The following is a 13195-nucleotide window of genomic DNA, read 5'->3' as shown; positions in this document are numbered from 1 at the left end:
AGCTGCGTGATTACTGATTAAAAGTTACTCGTCTGCCACGTGTAAAATGGGGGACCTAGCACCTTGCTCGTGGGCTGCTGTGAGCGTAATGAAATGACATCTATAAAGGCGCTCCTGACTCTCAGAGGTAATTGCTACTATTGTCCCCAATTGGGACACCAAGAAACAGAGGCACAGAAAGCTTCAAACATTTGCCCAAGATGAGGGTTGTGATCTGGAATCAAGCCAATGACTTCTTGGATCCAGAGCCCAGGATCTTCTTACGAACAACACGGCACTGCCCAGGCTTCCTGCTCCAAAACACTTCTCCCTTTGGCTCAGTTCCACGGTGCCTTCGCTGCACAGATGTCCTCACTGCCTGCCTGCCCTCCCGGTGTCTGACCCCGGCACTCCTCCCTCTGTCCCACACAGCGCTTCCTTGGGCACACCATCGCTCATGAGGTCATTGCTGAGGCTACTCGGATGTTTACACGGAAACGCAGGTGGCAGCCCAGCTTTTTGCTATAGATGCTGCTGTCAGTGGAGGCAAAGAGCTCACAGTTGTTGGGGGAGGCCTCTTGTGGTCTCCTCCTTGGCTGGAGAGCTGGATGAAATCCAGTTTCCCTTTGCAACTTAGACATCCAGTATGAGAGATATGTAAGGCCATCTGGCCTCTCAACATAGAAATTATGCCCCCGCAGTCGTTCTTAACATTGTAATCTCCTGGCTCCACCAGGGAGCAGAGGCCATGGCCTGTTGTCCACCAAATTTTGTTTCCTTGCACAACAGCTACAATGGGGTGAGTTAACACCAGACCAGAAAATCTACAAAGCCCTAGTGTACTATTTCCTGACACTTGCAGGTCACCGAAATACCCCAGATCCTCCAAGTAAACAACTAGTAAGAGGAACTGAGCTGGCTCATCTGTCAGACCCCTGATGGCAGGACTGATTTGGCCTCTCCTGCTCTCGGGATGATCCGTTCTCCTTCTGTGTGCCCTTCCCCGAGGGACAGGGACTGTTCTTTGTTTATGGGCTAGGGAGTATTTGTGGCTCTCTGACCGGAATCTTCAAAATAGAGCTCTTGATGAGAGTGGAAGCATGGCACCCACGTCTCATGAGCTCAGCTCCCCAACAGCCTCATCTAGCCAAGACTGTGGCCAACACCAGGGGTCCATGCTGTTGAGTGTTGGGTCTGGAGAGCAATGCCTCCACCACTGAGAAGCTGCCCCATCACTTGTGCCCTTGTCCCCTTCGAGGGGGAGGTGACGCATCCATGGGATGAAAGCCGCGAGGGCACTAGGTGACTGTGGACCAAGCTGTGACTGGCCGGTCCTGCCCCCCATGTGACCCATGTTAGCCTCAAGTGCAGAAAATCCCCAAAGAGACCCCTGCTTGAGTGAATGGGTCACCTATAAGCCAACTGTCCTCGGGCCGCCTAAGAAGCAACACAGTATACACAGTGAGCCACCCACTCACTGAAGTCCCCAAGGCTCACAGCTCCCTAATGTGAGACCAGGTACCCCCAGCAAACAGAAGACACTTATTTTATAATTGACTTGAGAATTCTACTGCCAACACTGCCTTCCACCTTCCACTTATAAAGTTCTTTCCACTCTGTCCCCTGCTCTGCAATTGTGCAATCACTCCTGAGCTCCTTCATGAGACAGGAGGGAAGGGGGCCGGGCACAGCCATTAAAAGGATGGCACAGCCATTAGCACCTTAGACGGTGGAAAAGTCAACTCCCAGTAGATCTTGAGCTTCAATACACTCACTGAAATACAGCAGGATGCTAAAAGGCACTCCCACAGGTGCCAGGACAGGTTCAAGGCTGACCATGAAAGTTCAAAGGGTGAGTGGTGGCCCAATTCCTGGGAATCCCAACACCTTCCCCAAAGCGGTTGGAATAATCCTCACACTTATTAGCATATGAAAATCCTGAGTGCCTAAAAACTAACAACCACACCTCATGGCTGCTCTCTCTGCTGAGGGAGACAGCCCACACTATGTCAGAGGAGTGTGTAACTATTTTTACTTTAAACTGGAGCACCCAACCCCCACGCCTCATGGCCTTTCTGTTGCCTTCTGAAACAGCCCACTCTGTCTGTGGAGTATATATCTCTCTGAATAAATCTACATTTACTGAACTGTGGCTCTCTCTTGGATTCATTCCTGTGCAATCCAAGGACCCACATTTCACGAGGTGCATCTCAGGGACCCAAATAAGTCCTGGGATACGTCCATTCTCTCCCCCACATTTTCCTGTATCATACATTCCTTCCCAAAGGATCTCACCTTGTGCACTCCAAAGTAGACAGCACTCATGTGTCCTGACCTGGATCTGCTTCTGCGTTTATCATTTCTTATGTCCACTAGAACGTCACCTTCATGAGGACAGGGATATGGTTCTGTTTATAAAGGAAACACCAGAACATCACAGGTGCTTGAGAAGTATTAGCTGAATGAATGAACTGTGGGAAGTCCTGGGAATTCAACTTGGAACTCCTAGGCACTTGGCTCCAAGCTGACCCCAGTTGCTCCCTCCTACTCATGGCTGACCGCTTGCCACCATTCTCTCCTCTGCCATCACCTGAGCAGGGATGAGCTGAGATGAGCACACACCCCGGAGAGCATGGTGAATGGTTCATGTCGTTGCAACACACTCGCCCTCTGACTGCCAGGGGTTATTTTCGATGGACAAACTGAAGGCAGCACCATGTGCACCGCCCTAACCTACAACTCACTTGAAGCACCAGGACTGCACACAGGGGAAACGCTGGCCCTTTCCAACCTAAGGAGAGGGACTATGGGTGAGGAGAGGGTCTCTGTCAACTAACACTCTCTTTACAAGCCCAGTCTTAGAAAAGCTCTTTAAAGACACTTTTGGTATCTTCCTTGTATTTCTGTAATCCCTCTAGATTTTGTCATTTTAATCTATGCATCAGAAATACAGATACTCTTGAAATCTCTTTTGATTTTCAATGAAGAAAATCCTCAATTTACTTCTCTGCTAAGAAATTTACTGCACTTTATATTAAGAAAAGCAGCTGCCTTTCATGAGTTTCTATCTTCAAACACCTAATTTCACAAGAATCAGTGAAGCAGGACATGAAAATCACGCTGTGCTTTATCTCCTACAGGTGGGCAGGAATGAAATGAATGAGTACTGATCTCATGAGACGGGAAGGCTGGGGCTGTCTTATTCCTGCTACAGATTGAAGGGTCCATATCTGTGAGAGAGAGGATGGACCAAGGATGAGAAACCACCATTTTCTAACCCATTTCTCTTTTTCAGAGTCCCAGACAAAACAGTGTGATTGCATCAACAAAACAAGAACATCTGCACCCTTTTAAATGCACGCTACAAGTTTACTTCTACACACGGCACTCTGTCATTGACCTAAAGGCTGATGACAGCCAAGAAATTTGCAGGGATCTTATTCTGTGCTCATCCCTTTTTGTCTTTGGAACCTCAGGAAGTTTGCCTCCTCTCCTTGAGTGTCATTTTCCTCATCCTTCAAATGGAAGTGTAACAGTCATTCATTTACTCAGTGTCTATTCGACAACAGGAGAAGGCTTATGAAAACAATAATTAAAAAAAAGCAAGACAGCAATTCTAATCTGTGCTGTCTTCCTCCTCCTCCCTGAACATGAACTTACAGGCTAAAATGGCATCTTTCACTAAATCCCTAACTTAAGGAGCAGTTCTGATAAGGAAGTCACAGGACTGCCCTGTAACCGAGAAATGACCCGGTGAAAAAGAATGAGTTGCCAGCAAATCCTCAAAACCCGTAAGGGTGCAAACCCTGGGAGCTACAGCCATGGGTGGGAGTTCCTTAGTTCCCCATTTCACAAAGCCGAGAACTTTGCAGGGCACGTGAAAGACACAGATAGCCCAGTACAACTACACCATGTTTTGGAGTACACCGGGGCCACATCACTGCTGACCTGCACTGCTGTGTGGCCCAGAGCAAGAGCCCTGGGCGGGGGTGACTGTGTTTGAGGCTGGACAAGAACTTCCTGTTCTGTCTCTTTTACTCTCTCTCTTCCTGCAATAAAACAACCGGCAGCACTCTGGTGGGGAGCACTGTACCCACATTCTCTGGCAAACCACACACCAGACAGCTCTAGCTGATCTGAGAGAGGACTCTTCAATGAACATATATACACCAAAGTCAGGCAGAAGGCTGCCTGTGACCTTGGGAATCCAAACCAGCTTGTCCTGTTAATCAGGATATTACACATCTAAAGAAAGTGTGCACCAGATGAAGACGATGCTTTAGATAGCGTCGGTGGTTATGTCCAGCAGTGTCTAAGGACAAGTCATGCTCTGGTAGATGGAAGCATTTTGGTTGCTTTAAGAGTTTGCTACTGAAGGGCTGGGACATTTCATTGGGCCTTGAAACTCCAGACCCCTTTACTCACAAAGGCAGACAAGGAAGGCGAGCCAGCTCAGCCTTTATTCCAACTTCCTAACCAAAAGGCTATGAGGTTGAAAATATATTTCTCAGACTCTTCTGCAACAAGGGTTCCAAATGTGGCTTTAAAAATGCCCATTAGAGATTGAGATTTGCAAATATTAACTACTATATATAAAAATAGCTTAAAAAATAAATTTCTTCTGTATAGCACAGGGAACAATATTTAATATCTTGTAATAAACTTTAGTAAAAAAATATGAAAAGGAATTCATACATATATATGTGAATATGAAGGACTGGAACATTGTGCTGTACATCAGAAATTGACACATTGTAACTGACTATACTTCAATTAATATATATATATGTATATATATATAATGCCCATCAGCAGCATGTGAGTGTCACTTAAAGCAGAAACCCAGATGAATGGAGGCAGAGGTGGTGGGAGGAGCTACGTTATTTTGCTGGGGTGGATGCAGCAGGCATGACAGATATCTAGAAGAATGCTCACAATAGCCACTCACTTATCTGCAAGTGAGTTAGGTTAACAGCTTCCTGAAATCCTCCCCACCCCTCCTGATGAGCCAGGTGTCTGGAGTTTTTCTGGAAATCACTAGGCGCAGCCTGGAACTCAAAGGTAAAAATTAAAAACTGCAGTCAGGCAGCGAAGAGACCGGCAGGACGCGTTGGACAAAAGTAGGTCAGAATCAACAAGGAATGAGGAGGGGATAAAACGTGTGCTGAGGACCCTGACTTCAGGGGTGGATTGTCTATGTTGAGGACTCTGAGTCAGTATGAGTAGATGGATTGGTGTGGACTAAAATGGTGGCCATTGTTCAGATAAGTGTGTGATTTGGAGTATATTTATTTGAGGAGGGTTTTTTTTTCCCCGTTCAACATTGATCATTTCTAGGGAGCAGAAAAATACTGTCACACAACATCTAATGCAAAAGAGAAGCTACGGGATGATGGTGGTATGAGAAATTTCAGTACTGCAGTTTCAAGCTTTCCTTAATGTGGTTAACAGCAGTAGGTACTTAAAATAAGGTACTTATTATAAAGACATCATCATATGTACATATCCTTAAAGATACACATATGGTACTATAAGTGGGCCTGAAATGTGTTCTGCATTCTAAAATCCGATGAAATAAAATCAGTAGCTCAATATGCCTGTCGGCTCTAAAAACATGATGTAGCTCATGATCACAGAAAGCAAGATCAGCAAGGAAATTTGAGATTTGTCTTTTCCAGTGTCAAAGTTAGTATTTTTTGCTTTACTTAAAAAGCATACTTTTAATTAGGGCTGTTAGCATCCATTGGTATACAGGGTTCAGTAGATGTGTTCAGATGTTCCAGACAGTGAATCAGAGCAAAGACTGAGGATTAGACAGTAGTTAAATGCCTCACCCGTGTGATCAGCATCCACAAACTGGTATACTGAAAATCCTTAAAAGTGAGAACTTCATTAAAGCAACGAAAAGTGAGGGGAAAAAATAGCCACAGACTAGTGGAAGTTCATAACTTGTAAAAATGACAAAAGGCTACTCATGAGCATATTTTTAAAAAACCCTTCACTTTAATAAAAAAAAACAACAATCTGACAACAGGTTGCACACTGCTCCCTGTAGGAGAAGCCATGCAGGTGGACTCTTATGTGAATGGGGCTGGATCTGTAGAATTAGTTAGTCTTGCAAGTAACTCAGTTAAAAACAAATGCAAATGGGATACACTTCTAGAATATCTGAGTAAACATCTTGGAAAACTTACTTCTCTATGAAGCAATGACAATGGCAAAATTTGTCAAAATTAACCTCTGTAGAACTCTGGAAATTAAACCAAGACGTCCAGCAATCTGGGGACTGTTTATTTGAGAAAAAAAAAGCTAAATCTCCATAAATATAGTGAGTTTTGTGGCATTGTAACTTGATCTACCCCATCCCTGTATCCTAACCTAAATGGTGGCCTTTAAAAGCAATAGTCTCACAGTCAAGGTAGGGGCAAAAGTGATTTAAAGTTACCCAAGAAATCCGCCCCCAGAAAGCTGTCACTATTTGACCTATCACAAACTCATGCTGTGCAAACAGCCTGTCCCCAGAGTGTGTGTGGGAAACAATCAGCAGTGAGTATTTAACATTACAACCGCCTGAGGCAGCGGGACCAGTAGAGGCTAACTAGATACTGACTAGGAAACTTAGATGGCAAAATTGATTAATGAGACGTCCTGGGGGTGAAGGTAGGGTTAAAAAGCTCCAAAAAATTTTGAGAATTGTAGAAGGCCGTACACATGTGTGGCACAGGGCAAGGAAAGATCTGAGACAACCTTAAGCCTTCAACTCTGGCTGAACTTTAGGTTCTGCACAAGCAAGAACTAAAGGCCACGGAAGAGCTACAGACTGCCTGCCGGTGCTGAGGGCATACCTCAGCACGCAGACACACAGCCACCTGGCATCAGCTCAAATGATAGGCTCCACGCATTGAAAGAAATTACTGTCGAATCATTATTACAGTGATGACAACTACGCTTTCTTCACACACACTATCTCATGGCCATGCATGATAAAGAATACAGACTTTACAGAATTTGTTCAGGACTGTAACTAAATAAATAGCTGCAGCAGCAATGACATTGGAAGCAGCAATAAACCCTTGAGATGAGGAAAATTTGGCTTTCAGATCTGCCACATTGTAATACTTTAAATGTCCAGTTTCAACAGAAAATTTACATGATGTACAAAGAAACAGAAACGTTTGGCCATAAAAGAGGGGAAAAAGGAGTCAATAGAAACTCACTGAGGAAGCCCAGACACTGGACTTACTAGACAAAGACATAAATAAGCAATTACACATATGTTCAAAAAACTAACAGAAACCATGCCTAAAGAAATAAATTATGTGAACATCTCATTTTACAGAGAATATCAATAAAAAATTTATATTAAAAACCAACTAGAAATTCTAGAAATACAAATATAATGACTAAAATGAAAACTTCAATGAGTGGTTTCTCTGTAGATATGAACTTGTTGAAGAAAATGTCAGTAAACTTAAAATTACTGAGATTATCCACTCTGTGGAACAGAAAGAAAAATGAATGAAAAAAATGAACACTGTGTCAGAGATAGATGGGACACCATCAACAATACCAATATACACATAATGGGAGCGCAAGAAGGAAGGAGAGAAAAAAAGGGGCAGAAAGAATATATAAAGAAATAATGGCTGAAAACTTCCCAAATTTGATGAAAACTTTAATTTGTACATCCCCGCAGCTCAACAAATTCCATGTGGTATAAACGTAGAGACATCTAAAATAGGCATATCAGACTCAGTGTGTCAAAACACAAGAACAAAGGATCTTGACAGCAGAAAGACAAAAGTGGCTCAACATATAGAAAGGCTCCTCAGTAAGACAGTTGATTTCTCATCAAAAATCATGGAGACTAGAAGGCAGTGGGATGGTATCATCAAAGTGATAAAAGGAAAAGACTGTCACCAAGTATTTTATAGCCAGCAAAATGATTCTTTAAAAAAATTAAAGGAGAAATTAAGACACTCCTACAAAAACAAAATCTGAAACAATCCATTGCTAGCAGACATACCCGACAAGAAATACTAAGGATAGTCCAGCAGGTGTAAATGAAAGGACACTCACCTGAAAAATAAAGAGCACTACTACATGAGTAAAAAAAATAAAACAGTATAAATTGAGTATTACATGTAAATGTTTTGTTCTATTTGATGTAAAGGACAACTGCATAAAACAATACTTATGAAACTGTGTAGATGCACTTATAAATGCATAAAGGTGTAATTTGTAAGACAGTGACATCATGAGGGGGGGAGGGAAAAGATTGATACCAAAGCAAAGTTTTGGTGTACTATTGAAATTAAGTTGGCATTCATGTGAACTAGATTGCTTTAAAACAAGATGTTAATTATAATCTCCAGAGCAATGGAGGAGAAGTAAGGAGGAGGAAGAGGAGGAGGAGGAAAAATATAAAATAAACAACAAATTAAAATGGCACACTTGAAAATGCCTACTTTAAACAAAAAAGTGTAGTAATAGAGGAATGGGGAAAAAAGACATATAGAAAGTAGATAGCAGATGTAACTTCAACCTGATAAGAAATTACATTAATGTAAATGAATTAAACATTCTAATCAAAATACTAAAGTCAGAAATAAAAGGAATAGAGAATAGATGAACAACAGAGAATAATCAACAAAAAGAAAAGTTGGTTCTTTGAAAAGATCAACAAAATTGACAAATTTTTAGCTAATATTAAAAAAAAAGAGAGAAGATTCAAATTACTAAAATGAGAAATGAAAGGAAGGATGTCACTACTGCCCTTACAAAGATAACAAGGAATATAAGGGAATATTATGGATAATTATATAGCCAATGAATGAGATAATCTAGATGAAATGGATAAATTCCTAGAAGGACATAAATGGCTGAAGCTAATTCAAGGAGAAATAGAAAACTCAAATAATCCTACAGTAAGTAGTGACTGAAATAGCAATCCAAAACATTCACACAAAGAAATGCTAGGCCTGTATGGCTTTGCTGGTGAATTCCATTAACTACTTAAAGAAAAAACAAAAATAAAAACAAACAAAAAAAGAAAACAATGCTTCACAAACTCGTCTAAAAATAAAGAGGAGGGTACACTTCCCAATTCATTCAATGAGACTAGTATCACACTGATACCAAAACCAGACAAAAGCATCACAAGAAATCTAAAGACTATCTCTTATGAATATAAATGCAAAAATCCTCAACAGAATACAAGCAAATCCAATCCAGTAACATATAAAATAGACCACAATTAAGTGGGATGCATCCAGGTATGCAAAGGCAGTTCAACAAACAATAGTCAATTCATGTAATACGCCATATTAATAGAAAAATGGATAAAAACTAGAAATAGAAGAGAACTTCCTCAATTTGACAGAGAACATCTATGAAAAACCTGGAGTAAAGATCATACATATTGTTGAAAGACTGAATTATTTCCTCCCACAATCAACATTGTACTAGAGGTTCTAGTCAAAGCAAACAGACAAAGAAAATAAAGCCTCTAGATTAGAAAGAAACAAATAAAAGTGTTTCGATTCCAGATGACATGATATTATATATTGAAATCACAAGGAATCCACAAAGGAAAAAAAAAGAGAGAAAAGAAAAAAATCCTATTAAAATTAATAACCCAGTCTGACCAAAATTGTAAGACACAAATCAATATATAAAAAACTAATTATATTTCTATACAACAGCAGTGAATAACCAAAAAATAAAATGGAGGAAACATTTTCATTTACAATAGCATCAAAAAGAATAAAATACTTAGGAATATTAAGAAAAACATGTGGAATACTGAAACTTGTATATAGAAAAATAAAATACTAGTGATAGAAGTTAAAAATGACCTTAAATAAATGGAAAGCTCTTCTGTGTTCATGGATCAGAAGCCTTATTATTGTTAGGATGGCCATTGTCCTCAAAATGACCTATAGATGCAATGCAACTCTGGCTTTTTGGCAGAAATGAACAAGCTGATCCTAAAACTAATATGGAAATGCAAGATACCCAGAATAGTCAAAACAATCTTGAAAAAGAACAAAGTTTTGAAGTTTCCAAATTCAAAACTCACTAACAAAACTCATCCACACAGTGTGGTACTTGCATAAAGGACAGAAAAATAGATTGAGAGAAAAGAACTGAGAGTCCATAAACAATCTCTTACACGTAACCATTTAATTTTTGAAAAAGGTGCCATGACAATCCAATGGGGAAAAAATAATCTTTACAAAAATGATGCTGGGACTCCTGCACATACACCTGGAAAGAAAGAAAACTGAACTTTTATCTTAACACCATTTATGAAAGTTAACTGAAAATAAATCACAGACCTGAAACTATAAAACTTTTAGAAAATGAACAATGAGAAAATCTTCAGGACTTTGGATTACAAATACTTGTAATATATGACACCAAAAGCACAAACAACAAAAGGAAAAAATCAAGTAAACTGGACTTCAGTAAAATTAAAATCTTTTGTGCTTCAAAGGACTTCATAAAGAAAGTAAGAAGACAATCCACAGGATGGATGAAATTATTTCCAATATTTTCCCTGATAAGGGACTTTTATCCAGAATAGACAAAGAAGACTTAAAATGTGACAATACAAAGACAAATACAATAAAATTGGGCAAAGAATTTGAATACATATTTCTCCAAAAAACCTACGAATGGGAAATAAGCACATAAAAAGATGTTCAACATCAGTAGGCATCAGGGAAACAGAAATCAAAAGTACAATGACATGCCACTTCATACCAACTAGGATGACAAATATATATGATATAGGATATATAAATATGTATTTATAAACCCAGTAATAAATAGTGTTGATGATGATGTGGAGAAACTGGACTCCTCATACATTACTACTGGAAATATAAAATGGTGCAGTCACTTTAAAAACTACTTTAGCAATTCCTCAAAATGTTAAAAGTAGAATAAATCCCAGCAATTCCATTTTCTGATATATCGTCAAGAGAACTGAAAATATGTGTTCACACAAAAACTTGTCCATGAGCATTTACAGCAGAATTATTCATCATCAACTGATGGATGGACAAGCAATGTGGAGTATTTATAACAATGGCATATTATTTGAACACAAAAAGGAATTTGGGTACTGATATATGCTACACCATGGATGAGCCTAGACAACGTCACACTAAATGAAAGATGACAAACAAATAAGGCGGCATACTGTATGTTTCTACTTATATGAAATGCCCAGAATAGGCAAATCCATAGAGGCAGAAAGTAGAGTGGTGGCTGCTGGGGGCTAAGGGAAAGGAAGGTTAGGGACTGACTTATTATAGGGTACCCGTTCCTTTTGGGGGTGATGGCTACAAAGCCCTGCAATGTACTTAAAACCCTAATGCACACTTTCAAATGCTGCATTTTATGGTATGTGAATTATATCTCCATAAAGCTGTTATTCTTGAAGCTGAGCCCACCTATGGAGCAAATGGCATATCACTGACTGTGACATCTGGAGGGGGAGTGACCCACCTGCTCACCACGAAGGAGAGCAGCACCTGACCCAGTGTTGGAGGGGCACGATATTCTTGCTGACGGACACTGTGAGTAGCACAGACAAGGGGGCCAACAGAGCAAGCTGAGTTTGTGAAACAGGGTGAAGACACAAACACCTCTCAATAAAACCATTAAGAGTGCACAGTCTCTAGGAGAATGCATCTTTGTTTTTTAAATCTTTTTATACCTGTTTTATGTTCTATTACCTTATTAATCCTTAGTGTTTAAACAGTTCTCTACGTTTACACTTCTCATTTCATTTTTAATTCTCTTGGTTTTGATCTGTTATTGATTATTCACAGGTTGTAAATATTGTGTTTTGATATTTTTCTTCATTTTATTAAGGCTTTTAAAAGACATCTCAACTCGACTGCTATTCTGCTTCTACTTGCTCTTCTATTACTGATTATACACTGCTTTCAAACCTTCTTTTCCTCCGTTCTTTTAAAATTCTCTCTGTCTCTTGTTTTTAAGTTTTATTTCCACATAGGCTTTAGATAGATAAATGAATAAACTCCTTTAAGGACCACAATAGATAACTGATATACCTTAAGCCACAGTGCCAGAGAGATACGAGCAGTATGAAAAAGCAGAGGAAGTATTCCCAATTAAAAGAGCAAGAGAAATCCCCTGAAAGAACGATCAATGAAATAGACATTGATGGCCTACTAGATCAAGATTTCAAAAAAGAAGTGATTAAATTACTGAAGGAACTAAAAGAGATAGTGTTTAGAGACATAAAATATGTCAAAAACAAAATATGTAGCTATAAAGAAAAGCCAATTAGAATTGTTAAATTCATTGGCTGAAATGAGATCTGACCTAAAGGCTGTAAAAATCAGGCTAGATAAAGCAGAGGAACGAATAAGTGACCTAGAAGAGAGGACAACAGAAAGTACCCAATCAGAACAGCTGAGAGAAAAACAAATATAAAACAATGAAAGCAATGTAAGGAACCTATGGGATAATATAAAGCATGCCAATCTATGCATAATAGGGATTCCAGAAGGGGAAGAAAGAACAAAGGGGATGGAAAAGGTATTTAAAGAAATCATGACTGAAAACTTCCCAAACCTAAAGAAGGATTCAGACACCCAAGCACAGGAGGCTCAGAGGTTCCCAAACAGGAAGAGCCTAAAAAGACCCACACAAAGACATATCATAATCAAGATGGCCAGACTGAAGGATAAAGAAATGATTCTAAAGGCAGCAAGAGAAAAACAAAGAGTGAGTTAGAAGAGAAGGCTCTCAGCTGATTTCACTACAGAAGCACTACAGGCCAGAAGGAAGTGGCAAGATATATTCAAAGTTCTTAATGAAACAAAGGATGCAGCCTAGGATACTTTCTCCAGCAAGGCTATCCTTTAGAATAGAAGGAGAGATAAAGAATTTCACAGAGAAGCAAAAAACTAAAAGACTTTAACAACACTAAACCCATGCAAAAAAAATATTGAAAGGTCTACTCTAAATAGAAAAGAAGCAGGATGCTACAGAAATGAGAACTCATAAATGGAAAGGTGATAACTACCATGAATTACAAATAGAATAAACATGAAACTGTAAAAGAAGATATCTAAATCATTGAGTGGGAGAGGGAAGCAAGAAAATATAGAGTATTTTTTCTTTCTTCTTTTTTTTTAAATATTTTATTCTTGGTAGAATGGGTTTGAGATTA

The 13195-nt window shown here is 39.6% G+C and overlaps 1 long non-coding RNA gene across 3 annotated transcripts in view; it reads right to left on the bottom strand.

Annotated features, from left to right (window-relative positions):
- LOC140694002 (uncharacterized) overlaps positions 1 to 13195 on the bottom strand; it is a 55124-nt gene that overhangs the window by 26314 nt on the left and 15615 nt on the right. The window contains exon 1 of one of the 3 annotated variants that reach the window (XR_012069724.1): positions 2275 to 2358. The exons of the other annotated variants lie outside the window; for them this stretch is intronic. This is a non-coding gene — a long non-coding RNA (uncharacterized lncRNA). Of the gene's footprint in view, positions 1 to 2274; positions 2359 to 13195 lie in introns of those variants that run through there. 3 annotated transcript variants of the gene reach the window in all.

Source organism: Vicugna pacos, unplaced genomic scaffold (assembly GCF_048564905.1).
Source record: "Vicugna pacos unplaced genomic scaffold, VicPac4 scaffold_20, whole genome shotgun sequence".
Taxonomy (NCBI): Eukaryota; Metazoa; Chordata; class Mammalia; order Artiodactyla; family Camelidae; genus Vicugna; species Vicugna pacos.
This window is presented reverse-complemented; position numbering and strand designations above follow the sequence as displayed.